This window comes from Pan troglodytes, chromosome 8 (genome assembly GCF_028858775.2).
Source record: "Pan troglodytes isolate AG18354 chromosome 8, NHGRI_mPanTro3-v2.0_pri, whole genome shotgun sequence".
Taxonomy (NCBI): domain Eukaryota; kingdom Metazoa; phylum Chordata; class Mammalia; order Primates; family Hominidae; genus Pan; species Pan troglodytes.
Genome location: NC_072406.2, coordinates 103285216 through 103306098, shown reverse-complemented (window position 1 = coordinate 103306098; position 20883 = coordinate 103285216). Strand labels below are relative to the sequence as shown.

The following is a 20883-nucleotide window of genomic DNA, read 5'->3' as shown; positions in this document are numbered from 1 at the left end:
TAGTTGACACTTAACAAATATTTGTTGAACAAATAAATAAATCAAAATGCAGATGACCAAAAATCAAATAATAAAGAAATAATAATAATAAATCACTTACAAAAAAATCTCTTTTTTCCCCAAACCTTCTAAGTCATACTTCTAAAGGTAACCACTTGTAATTTTTTAAGCTATGTCTTCTGCTAGTTGTCCTGAGATCTCTAAATGACATACTTCTACTTACATTTCTTGATTTATCAACTGCCGGCATTATCTAATGATGCCCTGCTATGATAGAGCTGAATGTGGCACACTTGCACCTCCACTTTCCTCATCTTTCCAATGTAATCACTATGACTATTTTTAGTTACTTTGATTTTATCTGTACCTTAGTTGTATTCTCTGTGTTTATTTTCATGTCTTTGAGACAGTGTCTACTGTCTCCTCAGTTTCTGAGATAAGGATATCAGCCCCTCTTTCTTTCCTTCCACCCTTTTCCTTCCTGGCCACCTCCCAGTTTTCATTGTCTTTCCTGAGCCATTCGTTTATATCATGGCATGTGACTAGGATTTCAAGTCTCATCACTGAAGTCTTCAAAAAGATCTCTAGGAGTCTGTGGCTGTTCCTAACAGACATTTCACTTTCCCCCGATCTCCATTTTAAATTTGGAAAAGAAGTAGTGTAGAGCAAGATTTGGAATGTTGTCTGGAGCATCTGGAGGGCAAAAAATTCTTGGAAGCTTGCCAGGGCAGCCTTCTGTAGGGGAGGCTCTGGCTTCCGGCTGGCCTCAGCTGTACATGCTTTGACACCTGACTCTTGCTGTCCACCTAGCGAGATGAACCACTCAGGGGAGAACTCAGGTTAACCAAGTTTCCAAGACTGATGTACCAGTGCATGTCTTCCCAATCAGAAACAAAATAGTGATGCCAACAGGGAAGTGCACATTGGCAAGCTGAACATTCCCTCTCCCAGTAGACAGATGCATGTAAGCAACTGAATTATAATCAAAGGTAGCTTGGTGAGCATAGAGTCAAAGCAGGGGGTTAGATAAAATGGATGTTAAACCTCCATAGACACAGGTAGTGATCAATTCACTCATTAGGGAAGAAAAAGTGTTGCCAATGTGACCACAGTCCCTCAAGTTCTGTTGCCTGTGACCTCCTCTGCTGGTGTTTGTTTCTTCCTTTTTGTGTCTGCATCACTGATCAATCCCCTTTGGACCAACATATATTTTACATTTTTCTGTCATTCTCATTACAGTCAAGTCTACTGTTCTGTGAGCCATGCTCTTTAAGGTAAGCTAGCACATCTCTATATTAAAATAATCATCTGAGAGCCTTCTTATTTCCCTCACTCCCAAATTCACAGCCAGTCATATTACTATTGCCTTCAGGTAAGAATATAATGCCTATTTTCTATTGATTGAAGGCATCCTGAAAATTCAGCGTCTCATAAATACAGCAAGCTTAGCATCGTATTTCTGTAGTAAGCACATTTCTAAAATGGATGGAGGCATTTCTGTGACAGCCAGAAGACTGGTTGGATGTCAGACCAGGTTCATGCTGGGCCTTAACATGTTTATAGCTGCCGTGACTTAAATGATATACCACCAGATGGTCTATCAGATCTTAAGGGGAACTGAATGAGGAATATCAGAGTTAATCAACTGTGTACAGGGCTTAGGAGTTTTTTTTAGTTGTTTACCATTGTATAGGACTGTATAATAGTATAGCTTATGATACAGAAAAATAGAAGAAAGGGATGAATTAGATAAATAAAGCTAAAGTGAAACATTTATTCATTTATTGAACATTTAGTTGGTATTTATTGAGCATCAACTATTTGCTGAGTATTGTATTACATCCTGGGGACATAGTACTGTGATGAATAAGGCAGATTACAATATCCGAACCAAAGTATTCATGGGGCTCACAATCCGGAGAGTAAGATAAACTTAAATAATAAAATTAAATAATGAAGACACAAATAATTCAGTAATTATAACTGTAAAAAAGGGCTATGAAAGAGAAGAACACGGTATTATGAAAACATAAAACAGGAAGGACTGATCTAGTCTGGGACAGGTAGGGTAGGTCGGAGATGACATTTCTAAGGATGGTAAGATGAGACCTGGAAGATCTGCAGAAGTTAACTCAGTAAGAGTTTGGGAAGAGCGTTTCATGTACAGGGGACAGCATGGGCAAAGACTAAGAGGCAGGCAGGAGCACAGCATATTGAAAGACCTGCAAGGCAAGCATTAGTAAAGGGTATACATCAAGAGACTGAGATGGATAATATGAGCACTGGAAAGCAAATCATAATATTTCTAGCTGGCAACAATTTTACCACTTCTGGGTGGAGGAATTATTGTTTAGTTCATATGGGTAGAATTCAGTTACCTGTTCAATAGGGAAAAAGTTAATATTATAGTCCATGAATTGGTATTAACTTTTAGGTAAACTAATAATTCTGACAACTGGAAATTCATCTAGTCCATCTCATACAGTTTTAATAACTTTGGAATAAATACTTCTGGAAACAAGAGTGTCTAAATTGTTTTTGGTGAATGAATATCATTTAGAGAATTTGGTCATCCTTGTTAAGAAGTGCTTTCTTCCGTTTTCTATCTATGCCCTTTGGAGTTCTTCCCAGTTATCAGGGCAATCCTTGACAGTCAAGTCCACCTTTGAAGGATGTATGTCATTTGTAAAGGTCTTTTGCTGAAAGATTAAAAGATCAAGGGAAACAAAGCTGCTTGTATTCCTAAACCACTGGTGGTCTCACAGGGTTTTCTTTCCTTCATTTTTTGTTATCAAAGCATCATCCCAAATTCATCATGTTGTCCAACACACCCATGTACTTTTTGCTCCAATTCTTCTTGTGTCAAATCTCCCTACATGGACCCATGCAATAATTCCAATTTTAATTTTTATTCTTTTTATCTTTCCACAAGACTAGGTGTCTTGTTTTTGCAATTGTGTCTAGTTGTGTCTGTACGTATATGCTTGAGATATGAGGGTATATAATTATGTGCAAATACAAAACCATTTATGTAAGTAGGTGTCCATACATGCATAAACAGATAGGTGTGTGTCTTGTGATTAAGCACTGTAGGCCTGCACTGTTCAGTATGGGTAGCCACTAGCCACATTTGCCTATTTAAATTAGCTAAAACCAACAAAATGTGAAAATGCAGTACCTCTGTTGTACTAGCCACATTTTGAGTGCTCCAGTGGTGGACCTGCCCACTCAGCGCATTCATGCAACTCACATAAAGGTATGACCCTGCCATCCTGTCCAGAGGGTGGTTAGAGTTCAGTAGCACGGCCTACACAGCAGGTTTAGTCTTTACACTTCGCACTCTCAAAAACATGTAAATGAGTCCAAACACTTAGTCCTTAGAAATTCATTAAAATCTCTTGTCCGCTTCTATGTTTAGCACCCCTATATTCCTTTGGGCTTCTATTTCTTCTGCCATGTCTCTGCCCCCTTGGTCCCTTGATCCCTTCTCTTCTCTGGGCCATGTGTAAGTCTACACAGGCTCTAGATGAATCACATCCCCAGCTCCAAGAAGCACCCTGGAGATTGAGGGTTGGTTCTATGCTAATTGTTCACCAGCATCTGACTTTTTCCCTTTTATTAATAGAAAGTGAAGGAGAAATAAGGAGCTTAGCGGGCAAAGATGGAGGGAGAAAGCTGCGAACCTCCAAACATTAACAATTTTATCTCATCGCATGTAAATTGAAGTGTGAACATTAAACTTTGTAGAGTTTGTAGACATCTATGGAATGGCTTCAGTTCCCAAATTGTCTTACTGTCACTGTTCTTATAAAGAATTATACTAAAGGCTTCCCTTTAGGTATTAAGGGGATAGCTTAAGCAAGTGAGTGCAAAAAAAAAAAACATTTTTTTTCTTATTTTCCTAGTGCCCCGACCATATAGAGTAAATAATGAGGGCTTATAAAATTGCTCCCTTCCAGGGTGTAGGCTCGGCCATGTAAAGTGGATAACATTTTACATCAATAAATTGAAGGAAAAGACATTGCCCCATATAACGCCGGCACATAGTAGGGCTCAAGGAGAGGAAGAATCTAGAGCAGTGGTTCTCAGCCTTGGCTGCATGGTGGAAGCACCAGGGGTACTTGAAAAAAAAATTCCCTGGTTCGCTTCCCTAGAAATTCTGATGTAATTGGTCTTAGGTGTGGTCTGAGTGTTGGCGTTTTTAAAAGCCCACCAGGTGATTCTGTTGTAAAGCCAAGGTTTAGAAACACACGCTAAAAAAAAAAAAAAGAAAAAAAAGAAAAAAAAGAAACACACCCTGGTTTAGAGGGAAACTCTGGGTTCTTCTCTACTGTTTTCCTTCTGATCTTTACAGGGATGCCATATCATCTTTGACTCAGCCATGGGCTTGGAGAGTCAGGAGCTGATCGTTTGCGATAGAAATTTTATATTATTCTAGATGTGGTCTACTACATGTTACAAAGTTGAGTGTGTGTGCCATATGCATGTGCACACATATGTGTGATGAATTTCTTGGGAGTCCTTTGAAGCTCCATGTCCTTAGCAGGGTTCCCTACACTTAGAAATTTGGAAGCCTTCCTTTAAGTAACACTCCTGTTTTCTGTCCAAATCCAAAATAAAAGTGACAGTAATTAGTAGCATAAATCAACAAGCAGAATGTAGCAACCAGTACAGAGAGGCTGGCCTGACGTCCTCAATGATACTTTTATTTTTATATATCCACTATGATCAAGATTAGTTTATTAATTCTGTAGCAGGTTAAGGGAGTGGAGGCAGCTGGTAATCGTTCATTCATTTATATATTTTCATTCAATAGCCATCTGCTGAATGTCTTGTATGTGCCAGGTCCGGGTTAGGGTTGGGGACTCAATATTGAATATGACTGCACAGCCCCTGTTCCCAGCCTAGTGGGAGAAAAGATAAGTAAAAGAGCGATTGCACTCTGTGTGAATGTGCAGTAATGCGGGGACACAGGATGCTGAGAGAGCACATAGTTGGGACATCCAACCCAGACATGGTTGGTAGGTTAGGGGGTGGTTATGGGGAAAGTCTCTTGGGAAAAATAACTTTGGAGAGAGTGGCAGCCATGGAAATAAACCACTTGGATTTCCCTTCAAGAAAGAATGTACTGTTCAGCTTCTAGAAATGCAGTTATCTGATAGCATCCAGCTGTTAGGCTCTCAGGATTAGCCTTAGCTTTCAAGCTGGCCCCACATTCTTATAGGCAGGGGGAACAACTTTGTTCCACTCTCTGTCATTGTGCAGAGTGGAATGGGTAGTAGAAGGAAAGGGAGGAGAGAGAGGTAAGCAGGGAGTATTGTAGCCCAGATCATGGGGGACCTTGTAGGCCATTGTAAGAACACTGGCTTCTACTCAAAGTGATATGAGGTGAGAGGAGGGCATTGAGTGGGCACTGGCATAAGCTAATTCATGTTTGATTCAAGTTCTCAGCCTTTGACTTTGCTCCAGCCCACTTCCTTCCCTTCAGTCAGTGACATCCATCCCTCCAGGGGACTGCCAGCCCTCCAGGGTACTTGCACCTAGCAAAGCAATACACCTTCAGAGTGACTCCTAGTCTGACAGATTAGAGCAGCTTCTGTGCAGTGGGAGTTCTAAAGAAGCTGAAGATTTCATTTCTAAGTTCAAGAGTGTTATGTCCTTATAGAGGAGACTATGCGAATTTTTTTTGTGTGCCCAAAACTTGTAGAGGTTATGAAACATCAAGGCTAGGACATATGCCAGATGACATCCCAGAAACGTTTTAGGGCGACAGGTAAAATAACTGGTTTTTATCCCTGGAGAAAGAACCAACATCTCTAATTGTCCTCCAAATTAGACTTGCCTTCCCTGACTTGTGAAACCTGGTTATCAGTGAGCTTGGCAGGAAGGCGGCCGTGAAAAAGTCCTGGTTGGTGTACAAGCCCAAATTTGGAGCATGAGTGTTTATTTTCTATTCTCTGTCCTCTGAAGATTTCCATGTAGAGAGTTGACCTGGGTCTCAAGGTAACAATCCAGGCAAAAAGGGAATAATTTAGAAGAAAATTAATTCCTCCCTTGAGGAACAATTTCTGTTTATAAATTTTAAAAAATGTTTTGTGTTTTATTTCACTATTTCCTAGGATTTCATTCCTCTAGCTGAACTTAAAGCTGTCTTCAGAAGGCCCATAACTTGCTAGCTTCTCATCCAGCTGCAGAATACACACCAGGACTGGATGTGCTTGGAAGTCCACTTTCCAATAGATTTCTGTGGCATCAAAAACAACTGTTTTCAAAACCACCTGGTCCCAGGGAATGCCAGTTTTGGGAAGGTCAATGCTGGGAATGAGAGAAAATCTGTTCCTGTCTGCAATTCTTTTCTTCATCTGGGTCTCTGAGCTAACCTGGCCTTGATAATTCCTGGTCCCAAGTGCCACAATGAAGACAGTGATTATGGCCACCACCATCATTATAAAAATAAATAAAAGAGATACTTAAAATGCTCAGAACTGATGATTCACACATGTTAATGGTGAATAAACACAGAAAAGTATTTTAGCATCGCTAATTATCAAAGAGGAAGAAGGAGAAGGAATGTAAGGGCAGGCAAAAGCAATAAAGTTGCAAACAACCAAAATGGCCCCCAACAGGCAATTGGTTAAATCTGGATACTATGGAATATCTTGGAAATTTCTGTTAATAAAAAAATTGTATTGGCATCATAAAATGTCAAGAAATCAGGTCACAAACTATATATGCAAATATGTTCTTAGCTTTCAAAATAAAAGCATTTAAAAAGAATACTCTCCAAATATCAACAATATTTATTTTTGGAAGTATAACTATGAATAATTTTAATTCTTCCAAATATTTTTCTGTAATTTCCAATTTTCTAGAATAAACATGAAACAGGAAAGCCAAATCAAAATAAATTATAAGAAAAAATAAAAGAGATATTAAAATTATACACAAATTTTTCCTATAGTATAATTTTCACAGAAAAAAATGTTTGAGAAAATATTTTCAGGAAGTCATCTAATATTGCTGTTGGCTTTTCCTCACAAGAATATGATGTGATGGCAATAAAAAGTTGTTCATAAAGTTATGATTTAAATGGTTAGACTGGTCTCAGTGAAATTCAGGGTCAGCTCTACAGTTTAATCATATTGTTTTTACTGGCTACCAAGGCTAAAGAAGTATAAGTACAACTGCTATAATTCCTTAGTTAGTGGGAAGTGGCACATTTAAAGGGCACAAATCCATTCTCTTTGCAGCCCTCTATCACTTTCACTGCAAATGGAGAAAAATAGAGGAAAACTGAAAGAATCTTTTAGTTAATATGATAGAAAAGAAGGAAGGAAATAAGGGTGGTGGGGGGCAGGGTGGGCAGGGGCCTTTGGAGAGCATGTGACACTTGCAAGATCCTATGAATGAGAGAAAAGCAATGATGGAAACAAACATTTACTAAATCTTTCCCTGTGTTTTGTAACCTGAAATTTCCAAGATATTCCACTGTATTCAGATATAACCAGCTGCCTATTGTGGGCCATTTTGGTTGTTTACAATTTTGTTGATATTGCCTGCCCTACATTCCTGCTCCTTCTTCCTCTTTGATTATTAGTGATGCTAAAATACTTTTAGATGTTTATTCACCATTAATATTTGTGAATCATCCTTTCTCTGAGCCTGGGCCCTTCTAAGTGCTTCTCCCATATAATTTCATTCTCTACTCATAGAACATAGAAATGGGTATCATCTTCTCCACTTCACAGGTGAAGAAACTGAGACTCAGAGAACTAACTTGCCCACGATTATACATTCTAGTAAACAATGAAGCTGGAAATGCAAACTACCTTCATAACTCATTCTGAAATTACATGTATGTACATGTGTTTGCATGTGAGTGCCCAATGAACATGGCTTTGTCAAGGATGGAGTTTTCCTCATCTAGTCACCTGGAGCTCGGAGAAGTGAACTGACTCAATCGTGGCCATGGAGGCATCATGAGAACACAATCCACCAATTAACAGTCTAAATGAATAAAGCGTAATTTGTGTTGGAGTTTCACACTGGCTGGGCAAAAGCTTTGAGATGGAGTGCAGGCTTTGGTTGCTAGCAGCCATTATGGGAAAGAGAGAATCATGAAAAACAGCAGAAGGTATGGAAGATGATGTCTGTGAGAAGCTAGTCTATGGGAAAATTTTGGGGTGTGTTGACAAGGGAGTATCATCATCCAATTAGCAGCTCCTCATAGTACCCAAGGTTCCCATTTTCCTAGGATCTGGGGAGTGGGAATTCTGAAGGGCAGATCAGAGAGTCTTTTTGCTTCAGGACAAGGACAGCCGAGGGGAAGTCGTCAGTATTTGAAGAGATACAGCAGCAAGTGGGATTAAGAAGAAAAATTCAGATTTAGAAAGCCAGACAGAAAAAGGAAGGGGCTGGACTCTAAAAACTGCCCTCATCCTATAAGACAGGCATTCTTTAAACATGTCCCAGTACTCCTCACACTCTTGTAAAGTCACTTCTCTTCATCAATGACCTGAAAGTAGTGCTGCTGGTGGTCAACCAGTAGGCAGGGAGATGAAAAATTATAGAGCAAGAACTTCAGTACCAAGACCGTGGTCTCAAAGAGGGTCTTCATGGTCCTCTTTTGTATCTTTTTGATGGTTTATTGCAAGACTTAGGGCTCTTCCATGTGAAAACGTAGCATTTGATATCAGCTAATGGTAGAAGCATTACAGGGAACACTTTCCAGGGAAGCTATTTAATGATCATTACAGTCAGTGCATTTGAATCTTAGATGACCTAGTGAGTCATTGTCTTCTGTAATTTTATGAGACTGAGTTTTTGGACTATGAGTCTTTAAACCTCCTATAGGGCCTAATGTGGTGTCTTGCTTACAAATATGAGGTGAATGAAAGACAGACATCCAGGTGTCTTTCCAGGGGTATGTTGGAGAACCTAAAACCTATCTTCCTACAAATACAGTTTGGTTTAGTTCTTCTCAAGTGTCTTCTTTGGATTTGCCACATTGGAACTCCTCAGTCACCAGTGTGTGCCTGTTATTCAGCAAGTACCAAGAAATTTTCCTTTGGTTGGTTTTCACTCTCCACGGCCAAGTCTAGTCATCAGAGAAATGTTTCTAAGAAATTTAATAGATTTTGTCATCTCTGTTTGATGCAGAATGTCTGAGAAGATGCCAGAGCTAGACACCTCCAATTGCAAACACGGCCCAATTACAACTAAATCTACAAATGGATCACTTTCTAGTTTTTGCATGTTGGGTGTTTCATATGCAAAGTTGACACTATTGGCTCTTCCTCAGTAAGATATACATCTCAAGTAGTTTTTGTGCAGTATGATGGAATGACCTGGCCTGATAGACAATATGATGGAGTGACTATACCATGGACAGAATCATCACTATCTCCTGACAATCTTCCACAATTCTAAGTTTTCTTATTTGTTCACTACAAATGTCAATATAGATTAAAAATCATTTACACCTTTTTATTAGCCTAGGAATTTTTGACCACCTTCCATGAGCCAGGTATTATGTGATGCCCTTTACATATAACCTTTCATGTCTCTATTATTCTATTTTATAGCTGAGGGAGCAGAGTTTCAGAGACACTAAGTAGATTGTCTGAGGCCAAACCTCTCTTAAATAGCAGTTAGGATGTGAATAAGAGTCTATCAAAATTCAAATTTTTGCTGTTTCTATTACACCACCATTCCTAGGTCACATTCCTAGTTGGATGGAAGGAGTTTGCTATGTAGACTATTCATCCCCAAATTGCCTTTGTTATGGAACCTTATAAAAAACTTGTACAAAAATCTAAATAAATAAGACTGCATTCTCATTTTTGGTTTTTTTTTTGAGGTTATTATTAAATGACACAGGAAAATAATATGTTATGAAACAAGCTGGTTACAAGTAGTAGGTAGATGACTCCATTTTTGATAAAAAAGTTAAAAAGCATGAACATGCATATAAAAATTAGATTAGGTACAAAATACCAACAGTATTTACTTCTGCTCAGTAATTAAATATTCTTCCCTTCGCTTTTGTCTTTTAAAAAACATTACTTCTGAAACAAAAAAAAAAGGAAAACATGATCCTGGAGAGAGTTACTAAACATGAGGAATTAGGAATCCAAGAAGCCAAACCAGGAGCCCAGCAGTCAAGGTTGGAAGCCCAGGACAGGTCTGACCAGGGTGATAACGGCCAAGCCCAGAAATGGAAGATTGTTCTTTTCTTTTCCTACTGGAATATTCTTTACCAAACAGTTTCCTCTACATTAAATATTAGCACACTTACATTTAATGGGATCCTATGATTAACTGGCACAACAGCAAAATGATGCTAGCAACTTTTGTTTTGAATTGCTACAAAATCTATTATTTTGTAGTTATACATTATACAAAACACATTAGAAATCAAATGCTCCTAAAACAAAAAACCCATCTGACTTCGCTGTTTTTTTCTGACTGTTCATTTTCAATCTTCACAACAAATGTGTTTTTTGTTTCAGGGACTGGAAGAGGTAATTTTTCTCAGAAAGAAGCAAACATTAATATGTGTTGGGCACTGTCTGATGGCTTGGCTCTAAGTCCAGGGCAGTTGCCCTTGTCTTCTAAGTACTGTACAGAGCGAAAAGGCTTACCAAAATCCAAACCACCTTGAATTAAAGAAATCTGAATGAGGAGCGGCACCATTCTTTGTATGTGTGTTTTGAAAGTCTTTGCTGTGTTACTGAATGAAGAAATGCAGTATATTATACCTCTATTGATGTAAACGAACCTCAAACATCTCAATTCCACCCTCTTCCTACCCCACACTCATCAAATGTTATGACTGCTAGTGACATTTTATTCAAATTACAACCCATAGTTTTTGCTCTAAAAAACAAAACACCTGAGAAAGGCTCATTGCTTTAAAATCAAGAATCTATAAAAGCAATGTCACCCTAATCCTAAGGTGCTTCTTAGGTATTTTCCAAAGCTCTTTGCTCTTTTATACTACAGCATTTTCAGGAGGAGTCATTAGGTACTCTCAAGGTCCGAGAAATAACTAAAAACAAAAAATAACCTGAGACTCTTTTCTGCATTACCACCAGCTTCCCAGCACACTAGGTCACCTTTTATAGCAGTAAGCAAAGCAACCCATGCCACAAAAATCTTCACAAACCAAGAAGGAAAGGTACAAAAAGAATTATATTAAAACAATAACGTACATTTGTGTGTATGAAGGAGGGATATTTAAAAATTTAAAATATTATATCATCACAAGAAAGAGCAGACATTCCTTGCTCTGCCCTTGGGCAACCAAGAAAATTAAAGCCTGTTTTATATCCCAAAAATAAAAGAGACTTGATAGAAGTAACAGTGCTCAGTGCTTGCAACCCAAGTCAGTTTATACTCTTGTTAGACCAGTCCAAATTCTAAAGGCTACAAAAATCCTGTTAGATCAAGGGGGAAAATTTCATGTTAGGACAAAGTTATTCAAGATAAAGAAAGGCATCTCTTGAGTGAGGGAACTGCCTGCTGCAGATGACTTTTTGCTAATGTGTTTAAAGATTATGGACTTCTCAACTTTCTTGGTTTTCTGGTAGCCAAATCCTCCTTGCTTTTTCTGCTTGCCTTCATTGCTGTTCATGTTCAGATCAACAAAGGGAGGCAACTTGAAGCCAAATGACAGAGCAATGTGAGGCAAATTTAAGTTATTAATGTTAAAGATCTGTTTCAGAGAATAGGAATCATAGGCTTGTATGTATGACTTATATGCTTCCTGGGCTGACTTATGAAGAAAGTAGTTCTTTTCAATCAGTTTCTCAAGCTGAGACTGAATGTCAGAAATTTTAGATCAGGAAAAGTCAAATTCACTTAATGGAACCTTGGATTGTTTCAAGTAGTGAAGGAAACCCAGTTCTTCTGGGTGCAAAATGAGCAAGGCATGCCTTCCCCCATTTAGGCCTCTGGCTGTTCTCCTCACACAATGAATACATTCCTTAGGGTCATCTGGAGGGTCATACTGAACAATCCAGTTGACTTCAGGAATGTCCAGTCCTCTTGCTGCCACATCCTTACACAATAGTGTTCCTGAATCTGCGTTGCAGAACTAGAAGAATGTGGTTGTATGCTTATTTTGCTTTTGCTTTCCATGAATGGCCAAGACAGCAAATCAATGTACTTCAGCAACCCGTAGGGGTATTTCACAGACATACAAGCTGAAAAGAAGACCATGAGCTTCTTCTTTCAGTTCTTCTTAAGGAATGTAAGAGCAGAAGGTATCTCTTTTCAGAGGGACAAACAAAGTATCCCTGCTCAAGACCATCCACAGTTGCATTAGCTTTATCTTCATCAACACCAACATACAATGGCTCCTTTTTCGGAGAGATCCTTGCCAGGTCCTCAACTTTTCGAGTTTAGGCGGCAGAAAAGAGCATAGTCTGCCTGCGTGTTGGCAAAAGTTTAATAATTTGCTTTAATTTATCTTCAAACCCAACGTCCAAGATACAATCAGCTTCATCAATAGCCAGACCCTGCAGGTTTTTATACATAAACCCTGGGGTATTCTGCGTATGGTCCAGCAGACGGCCTGGTGTGACCACAATGATGTTGATCCCATTAGCAAGTTTCTGTGCTTCAGCAGATCTGTTACTGCTACCTATTATCAACCCATAGGTGTGCACATGGTGAGTCATTAGCTCTTTAAGAACACCAAAAGTTTGCATGGCTAGTTGTCTAGTAGGTGAGAGAATAAGGACCCCTGTTCCATTCCTGGGCGTGAACTTTAACTTAACAACGAGTTCAATTGCAGGGATGAGAACAGCCAAGGTTTTACCACTGCCTGTTTTCACAGCTGCTAGAAGATCCCTGCCTTCCAGAAGTGGTCTGATAGTTTTATGCTGAATTTCAGCCATGTTGGTAAAGCCCATTTCTTTTATTTCCTTCAGAGTGTTTTCATTGACAAGATTACATAGAGAAGCAAATGAAGTATCCTCAAAAGCTCCTGGCAGTCCCAGGAGCAGGCTGGGCACCTCACTGTCATCTTCATCATTATCTAGCTTCTCCACATTATTTTCTGTTTCTTTAGAAGTCTCGGCACTTTATTCTTCAGATTCTCCTTTGTTTTCAGTTTTTGCTTTTTTTGTATCAGGCCCAGCGTCATTCACCATTTTTCTCTTTTTCTTCTTCTTTTTCTTTTTTGATTCTGAGTTGGGAGACTGCATTTCTGCATCTCCATTGGTTAATATGGTGGATTTCTGGGGAGATTTTTTAACTTTTACATTTTCCACTGTTTCTTGAGACACGTCTCCATTTTGAGCTTCTGATAAGGCCACATTTATAGAATGTTTTGATTTTTTAACCTTTCTACCTCCCATTGTTTCTTCAGACACATCTCCATTTTGAGTTTCTGATAGGGTCAGATTTGAGGCCCCCTGCAACTTTAGGTTCCACTGCCACAATTTGAGGTTCTGCTTCTCCATTTCCTTGCTCAGGAGTTTCATCAGCAGGTGAGACATGTTGTCCAAGAAGTGCCTAGACCGCGGTGCCACAGTACGGCTCTGCATTCCCATTTTTTACATATTGATTTTGCTCCTCAAAGAACTCCATGAACCCAAGGAGCTGGTTGACGGAAGCCTCTGGTCATCCCAACTGAGTCTCCATTCCATCTAGGAGCAAGGGCCTCCAAAAAGCATTAAGTAGAAGGTTGCTTTCCCAAGACTCGAATACCAAGCAAATATTTTCTTCCAGAATTGAGGAAGGTTTTTCTAATGTCTCTTTAAAATTGCTCTGAAAATCTGAATCCAATGGAATAAACTAGATAGGGCTGTTGATTGTAGAGAACATCTATCACTAACTTTATACCTTTTCTCTTTTTAAAAATTCTTTTTGACATTATAAAAACAATATATGCTTATTGCAAAACATTAAAACAATACAGAGGTGCATAGATATAAAAGTGAACATTCTCGGTAGCTTCTTTCACTTACTCCCATTTTAGGAGGTAACTGTTAGGAGGTAACATTACCACCTTAGGAAGTAACTAGATTGTATATCACAAAATCTTTTCTGAGCTTTTATATCCCACCTCTGTACACACCTGCATATGCATGCACAGACATACACAGTTACATGCCTTTTCTTTTATATAAAAAAAGAAAGCATGCTCTAAATTTCATTATGCAGCTTTCAACTTAATACACCACACATAGATTCGTATGTCCATCAGTCATAATTCTGTTGGTTTATCACTCATAAATGGGAACAACACTGTTGTCCCCTCTCTTACAAGTTTGCCATGAGGATTAATCATATGTTCAAACATAGGCAAGGACAGTGGTACTAAAAAATGGCACAGAAGGCTTTGAGATGGCCATTGATGTATTATTTTACAGAGACATCATACAGATTATGTGATGAGCTCCAAGAGTAAGGATGAGGAAGTAATTTCTTGTTTTCCCACTCTGAATGGGACACTTCGTGATCTGCATATTACAAAAAACATGAAAGTGAGGTCAGGCTTGGCAGGGAAATTGCTGGCTATGAGCTTTTAGGACAATTAAGAAACAGCAGGATCATTCTGGCACAAGCTTCAACCAGTTGGCAGAAAAATGCCTCTTCTGCTCCTACAGTGACTGGCAATTCTAAGTAAATGGCTAAAATTGCCTTTAATGTCTGCCGGCAACTTCTTTCCTGAAGTCTTTGAGTCTTGTTGCATTTGCTTTGATAATGAGTATCTTCTCTATTAGGGTAAATTTGACACGCATAAGGATTATTTCAACTCTGACAGGAGAGAAATTCACTTGTTTCCAGAATTAGGAATACTTGAAAATTTGCTCAAGTCTAAGAATTTTTCCCTAAAAGTTTTCTTCTTTAAGACTGTGTTACCATACACAAAGACTATATTTTATATGATTAGTGACATACTAATAGGCGTTTTGAAATATTAAAAATAGCTCCTGAACCCCTGTTATTTTCTTTGGTGAAGTCCAAGGACTTGGATCCCCAGTTAGGGCATTATTAACTTAAAATATTCCTACTCACTTAAATTATAAGCTGTCAATAAATATCACTTTTCTTTTAACTTCAATTCACAGTTTGCCCTGAGACTACATTGCTGACCATATGCCTTCCACCCCTGATACCTAGCCAAGGCAGCATCCATAATTGCCTGTTGGCTTGCCTCTGAGAGCCCAGTGTTGGACAGCCTGTATAGTATGATGGTTGAAAGCAGTCTTTGGAGCTCCAAGGGCTCTGCACATTTGCTTGAGTCCCCGCATAACATGGTGGAGATGGTAGCACCTACCTAAGAAGGTTGTTAAATTAATTAATTAGCCTATATAAAAAAGCACCTAGAATACTGCCTGGACCATAAAGCGTCATTATTACCGTATCTTTTGTATTTAAAGTCATTCTTTTTAACTTTTGTTATTGGGATGAGGTCAGTAGCTTTTTATGCTTCTGAGAGAGGAACCTCTTCATCTTGTTCCCTGTGTCATAACAGAAACAAAGAGGAAGAAGGTGGTATAAGTTCAGTAAATCTTCCCCTCATATTTGGTCAGATAAGAGCAGGGGCTTGGAGCCAGGCTGCCTGACTTGACCACTTACCACTAGCAAGTTTCTTAACCTCTCCAGCCTCAGTGACTTTATCTGTATAAAGGGGATAACAATTGCCCCTAGTCATAGGGCTGTTGGGAAAACCAAGACGGTGTGAATAACAGACTTACACAGAGCGAGTGCTCAATATGGATAGTTAGTAAGTTAATTCTGAGGCAACAGATTCAAGTCTACTACTACTGAGCTCCGACTATGTGTCTATTCTATATAGGGACTGCATTTAACAATATTCCCACAAGGAACACACATTATCTTCACTTAACTGATAAGGAGACTAAAGCTTTGAAAGGTTAAATGGCATGCAGCAGTTCTCCTGCTAGAAGGCCATAGAGCTGAAATGTGACGCCAGGTCTTCTGATTCACAGGCTAGTGTTCTTTCTTCTAAACCCCTGGATATCTCTGTGAGCCACGCATATCTGATTACCCCAAGGATTCTCAGGGTCAACAGTAAATAGGGTAGAGAGGCCGTCAGTCCCTGCTTTCTGCTTACTGCCAGAAACCTTTCCAATTATCTTTGTATGACCAACACATATGTAAATGCACAACATGCTTTAAACAGTTAAGAAAAACATAATTTTCCCATAATCCTACTCCGGGATTCTTTTCTCTCAAAGTTTCATTGACTTTCTTAGAATGTCTAAATGACCCTCGGAATGTTTTTCACCAGAAAAGTTTTGTTGTTTTTTTCCCCACTGATTCCAAAACAGTGAGTTGACTCCTCTTCTTCCTGGAAGGATTTCTAGGTCATTACAAATAGCATTTTTTTTTATAGTTCTCAAGTGACCTTTAGTGCAAACATTTCTTTCTTCTTCCTGGGGTGGGTTCTGACATCATTCTCCAGGAACACAAAGGCCTCCACAAGGTTGATTTATCCTGCTGAGATTCTGGAAAGGGTCTCTTCTCCTCTGACCATGTCTTAATTCACAATTAAGGGAAAAATATTTAGCAATGAGTCTCTTTCCCTATTTTCTTTGAGCTTGGTTTTTAAAAGTCAGTTATTCTAACATCTGCTTGGAACATTTTATCGTCCCTAGTCAGAAGTATGGTTTTGTATTTTTTAGCCAATTATTTCTTATCTTTGGTTACTTTTGCTCTTTTTTAATTCAAATCAGCCAGCATCTGTTCCCAGGATTCAGTGCCAAGGTGCCACCCAGTTTAGGAAAGCTAATCTTTGATCTTTTTCTTTTGCCTCTTCTTGGTACCACACAGTAGTTTTCATCCCCAATTCCCCCACATTCTCATACCTCCCTTTGCAAATTCACTTGAGATTTTAAAAAGAAAAGAAAACTTTAAAAGGAGAGCTAAGATGATTGTTCAGATAAAATGCTGAATCCATACAGCCAAAATCTGTGTGGTTTTCTCCGAGTTTGCTCTGTTCTGCCTAGATGTTGTGTGGCTTAATGGGGAGAGAAGCTGCCAGCTTAGAACAGAGCAGAAGGATTTTCAGCATCAGCTCCTCCCATGTCGTGGGTCTCTGGTAAGTTTCCCAGTCTTTTGTTACCCAGGTAGCTTTTTCATGTCATGGGCATAATGGTAGAAACCACCTCCATAGGCCAAATGGCAGGCACAACATTAATGTCAGGAGAGAGGCCCAGGTGGCTGCTTCCTTACTAAGACCAGTCTCTGATATTTGCAGTTACTTTTCTTTCACTTCTTGGTGCAAACAGGTTTTCTTTTAAACATAGCTAACAATGATTTTGCAGTTTCACACTGACATAAAATTTTTGTCCAGCTTTTGAAGGAAATCTATTTATGCATGATGAGTCTTCTGAATTCTAAATCACTGTTACAGACATTTTTAAAGTGAGAGTTGTGTAACACATGTAAGATGGAGTAACAAAACAGTTTTTAAAAGTGCTTGGGCTGGGCACGGTGGCTCACGCCTGTAATCCCTGCACTTTGAGAGGCTGAGGCGGGCAGATCACCTGAGGTCAGGAGTTCAAGACCAGCCTGGCCAACACGGGAAAACCCCGTCTCTACTAAAAAATACAAAAATTAGCCAGATGTGGTGGCAGGCGCCTGTAATACCAGCTACTCGGTAGGCTGAGGCAGGAGAATCACTTGAACCTCGGAGGCAGAGGTTCTAGTGAGCCAAGATCGTGCCACTGCACTCCAGCCTGGGCAAGAGAGCGAGACTCCATCTCAAAAACAAAAAACAAAAAACACCAAAAAAAAAGTGCTTTAAAAGGACTTTTTAATCACTTAGTCATTCAATCAACAAACATTTATTTAGTGCCTTACTCTGTCAGATGCTACATTAGACCCCAGCAATATAGTAGCAAGGAAAAAGACACACAGTCCCCGTCTTCCTGGGGCTTAGAGCCCAGCAGTCTTCTGCCACCGCAGAAGGAGTCTGAATATGAGTTGTGGCTTTTCTAAGTCAAATGTAAAGTTTGACACTTGTCTTGAAACCACGTGAAAAGCCACAGGACAAAGGAAGAGAAAAAGATGTTAAAAAAAAAAAAAAAAAAAAAGATTATGTGATTCCCAGGAGGATTTTATCTCCTGAGCACTTTCCTAAGCAGGTGGACCTTTTTACCCAGGGCCATGAGCCTGAATACATTAATTCCTTCCATGGTGTGGAGATCAGTGACCAGCCAAAAACAAGGGCTAGTAAACTACTTCCGGTAGTCAAATCCAGTCTACCTCCTGTGTTTGCATGGCCTATGAGCTAAGAATAGTTTTTACATTTTTATATTACTTGAAAGGAATCAAAAGAATAATAATATTTGGTGAAACAGAAAAATAATATAAAATTCATATTTCAGTTTCCATAAATAAAATTTAATGGGAACATAGCCTGGCCCATTCATTTATGTATTGTGCTATAAGGGCAGAGTTGAAGAATTGCAACAGAGACTGTATAGTTGGCAAAGCCTAAAATATTCATTACTTGGCTCTTTAAAGAAAATATTTTCTAACCTCTGGTGTAGAAAACTTTCTGGTGCTGTCACTTCACACTGCTTGGCTGTAGCCATCTCCTTAATTGCTAAGAGACACGGCAACCCCAAACAGCCATCTTCCTTTGTATTGCATGAAATACAGGGTAAGCTGTAGGAACAATAGAGAATGGTACATTGATGAGCAGGTTTGAATTTTCTTAAGCCACAAACTTGAGTGTGCAAAATTGATAATATTATTTTGTATAATGTAACTTAATTTACTTAACATTATAACATGCAATGTTAATTATTTCTAGAAAACTTCTCTGTTTTCTCAATCTTTTCATGTTAAAATTCAGTTAATTCTGGATTTTCTCTATTGTCTTCCATCTCCTTTAGATGGCACCTGTGTGGGGTAGCCTACATGGTATTCTGGCAAAGCCTGCCTCTCCTGAGATGTATCCCACCTCTGGTTACTAGCACTCCAGCAATGTTCATTACCTCACCTGGTCTTGCGGCTTTCTCTTATAACGTACTTTTTCACTTCTGCCGGATACCTGGGTTTATCAGTGCTCTGCTACTCTTGAACTCTTCTCGAGTGTGTGGAAACTTTGCACTGCTCTTCCACATTTTCTCTGAGGTTGCTAGAGATGAGTAGAAAACCCTGGCCTTCCCTGACCCTTCCCACCCGCCCCCCACCAACCTGGGATTCTGGCATAGGAACCAGGTCTGTCTGACAATGTCCTTGCATTTAATACTGTCATCCCACCTCTTCCCATAGCCAGCTTCTTGAGTGGAAAACGTCCCCAAGCCTGCTACTGCTCCCCCTGCAGTGGTGTCTCTTGAGTTGGAAAAACAGGATGTCTTCTCTTTCAGGGCCATGATCTGAGGCAGGCTGGGAGGAGGGAGGAGGAGGCATCTGGTTGATAGCCCTTTACAAAAGGAACATACTTGTGCTTTCCAGCTCTGTGCATGCTCCAGTCAGCTCAAGTCCGACTTATTGGCTCTGTTTGATTCAGCAACTTCAGACTCTGGTTAGGCCAGATGGAAAATCAGTCCTGGAAAAACGAAAATGTAAAAAACTGTGGCAGAGAAGGTCATTCACTCCCTCATAAATCTAAACACACTAAGCCCATTGAAGGACTTGCCAGGAAAATGTGATTTTCAGTTTTCTCTTTGGGTCCAATTTATCTTTACTGCTAAGTAGTCAAGTTGAATTAGATCCAGAACCAGATACAATCCTACCATTTTTCTTTGAAGGGAGGGACCCCCACCTTCCTGTCAGTGACCTAGCTACCCCATCCTAAAGACTGGTATTTCCTAAGTTAGAAATTCTAGCAGATCTTCTTTTAGGTTTCTGAACTGGGTGCACCCTAGGTTTCCTTTTCTCAGATGAATGAGTAATTGCATCTTTTCTGCAATGCCTCACTAAAGATGAGAAACAGTCACTCAGGATTGCATTTCACTTCATTGCGTTTTGCTTTTTGCAGATGGCAATTTTTCTGCATCTTATGATCTCCCTTGACCTGAAGCACAGCCCCATCTATCATCCTGACCATTCAAGTTTGTAGTTTTGAAAGATACACAATAGAATGGAATACAAGAAAGAGCACACCTGTCCAGGAGACTTGACCAAATGAACCCTTGTGTCAATGAGGGCATTAGAATAGGCCCTGGAATACCCATACTTCCATGATATTACCACAGTTGCACGTAAATATAAAACACACAAAGCATTCCCCAGGCTGTTATTGGCAAGAATCATAGTTCTTATCCTATGAAGATAGGAGCAGAATAGAAGAGAGTAGTCCAGGTGTATTTCCTACCTGAATGACAAAGTGGAAATTGATGTATAATTTTCCATATGGAAACAACTTGTTTCCCCACATTCATTTCCTAAATAAGGACAGATGCCCTAAGGCAGATTCCTTCAGGATGGAGTGAGAGAGGCCTTTTTTCAGCTCCCTGTGGTAGTCTTACTATATCATCACAGAGTCTTTGCTATGCCTCCCTTCAAGAGATGGAGTTTGATGTCTTTTGCCTGGAATGTGAGTGGGACTTAGTAACTCACTTTCTAATGTAGAGAATATGGCAGGGGTGATAGCATGTCACTTACAAAGACTAGGACATAAAAGATACCTCTGGCTTCCTCTTTGCTCTCTTTGGGATCTCTTACTCTGAAAGAAGCTGGTTGTCATGTCATGACAACACTCAAGCAGTCCTATGGAGAGGTCCACATGGTAGGACCTGGGGCCTCTTGCCAATAGCCATGAGAGTGAGCCATGCTGGAAACAGCTCCTTCAGCCCCAGTCAAGCCTTCAGATGACACAGTCCTAGACAATATCTTAACTGAAACTGCATGAGAGACCCTGAGGCAGAGTCACCGAGTTAAACTATT

At 39.5% G+C, this 20883-nt stretch overlaps 1 long non-coding RNA gene and 1 pseudogene across 1 annotated transcript; both read right to left on the bottom strand.

The window, feature by feature from the left end:
• Nucleotides 1-4723: 4723 nt before the first annotated feature.
• Nucleotides 4724-20806, bottom strand: LOC104008255 (uncharacterized). The gene is made up of 4 exons (XR_001706749.3): nt 20625-20806; nt 19437-19543; nt 18526-18654; nt 4724-4904 (listed from the first exon to the last, which is right to left on the bottom strand). It is a non-coding gene; the product is annotated as an uncharacterized LOC104008255 (long non-coding RNA).
• On the bottom strand, nt 9773-16928 carry LOC738725 (ATP-dependent RNA helicase DDX18-like; annotated as a pseudogene).
• Nucleotides 20807-20883: the final 77 nt, after the last annotated feature.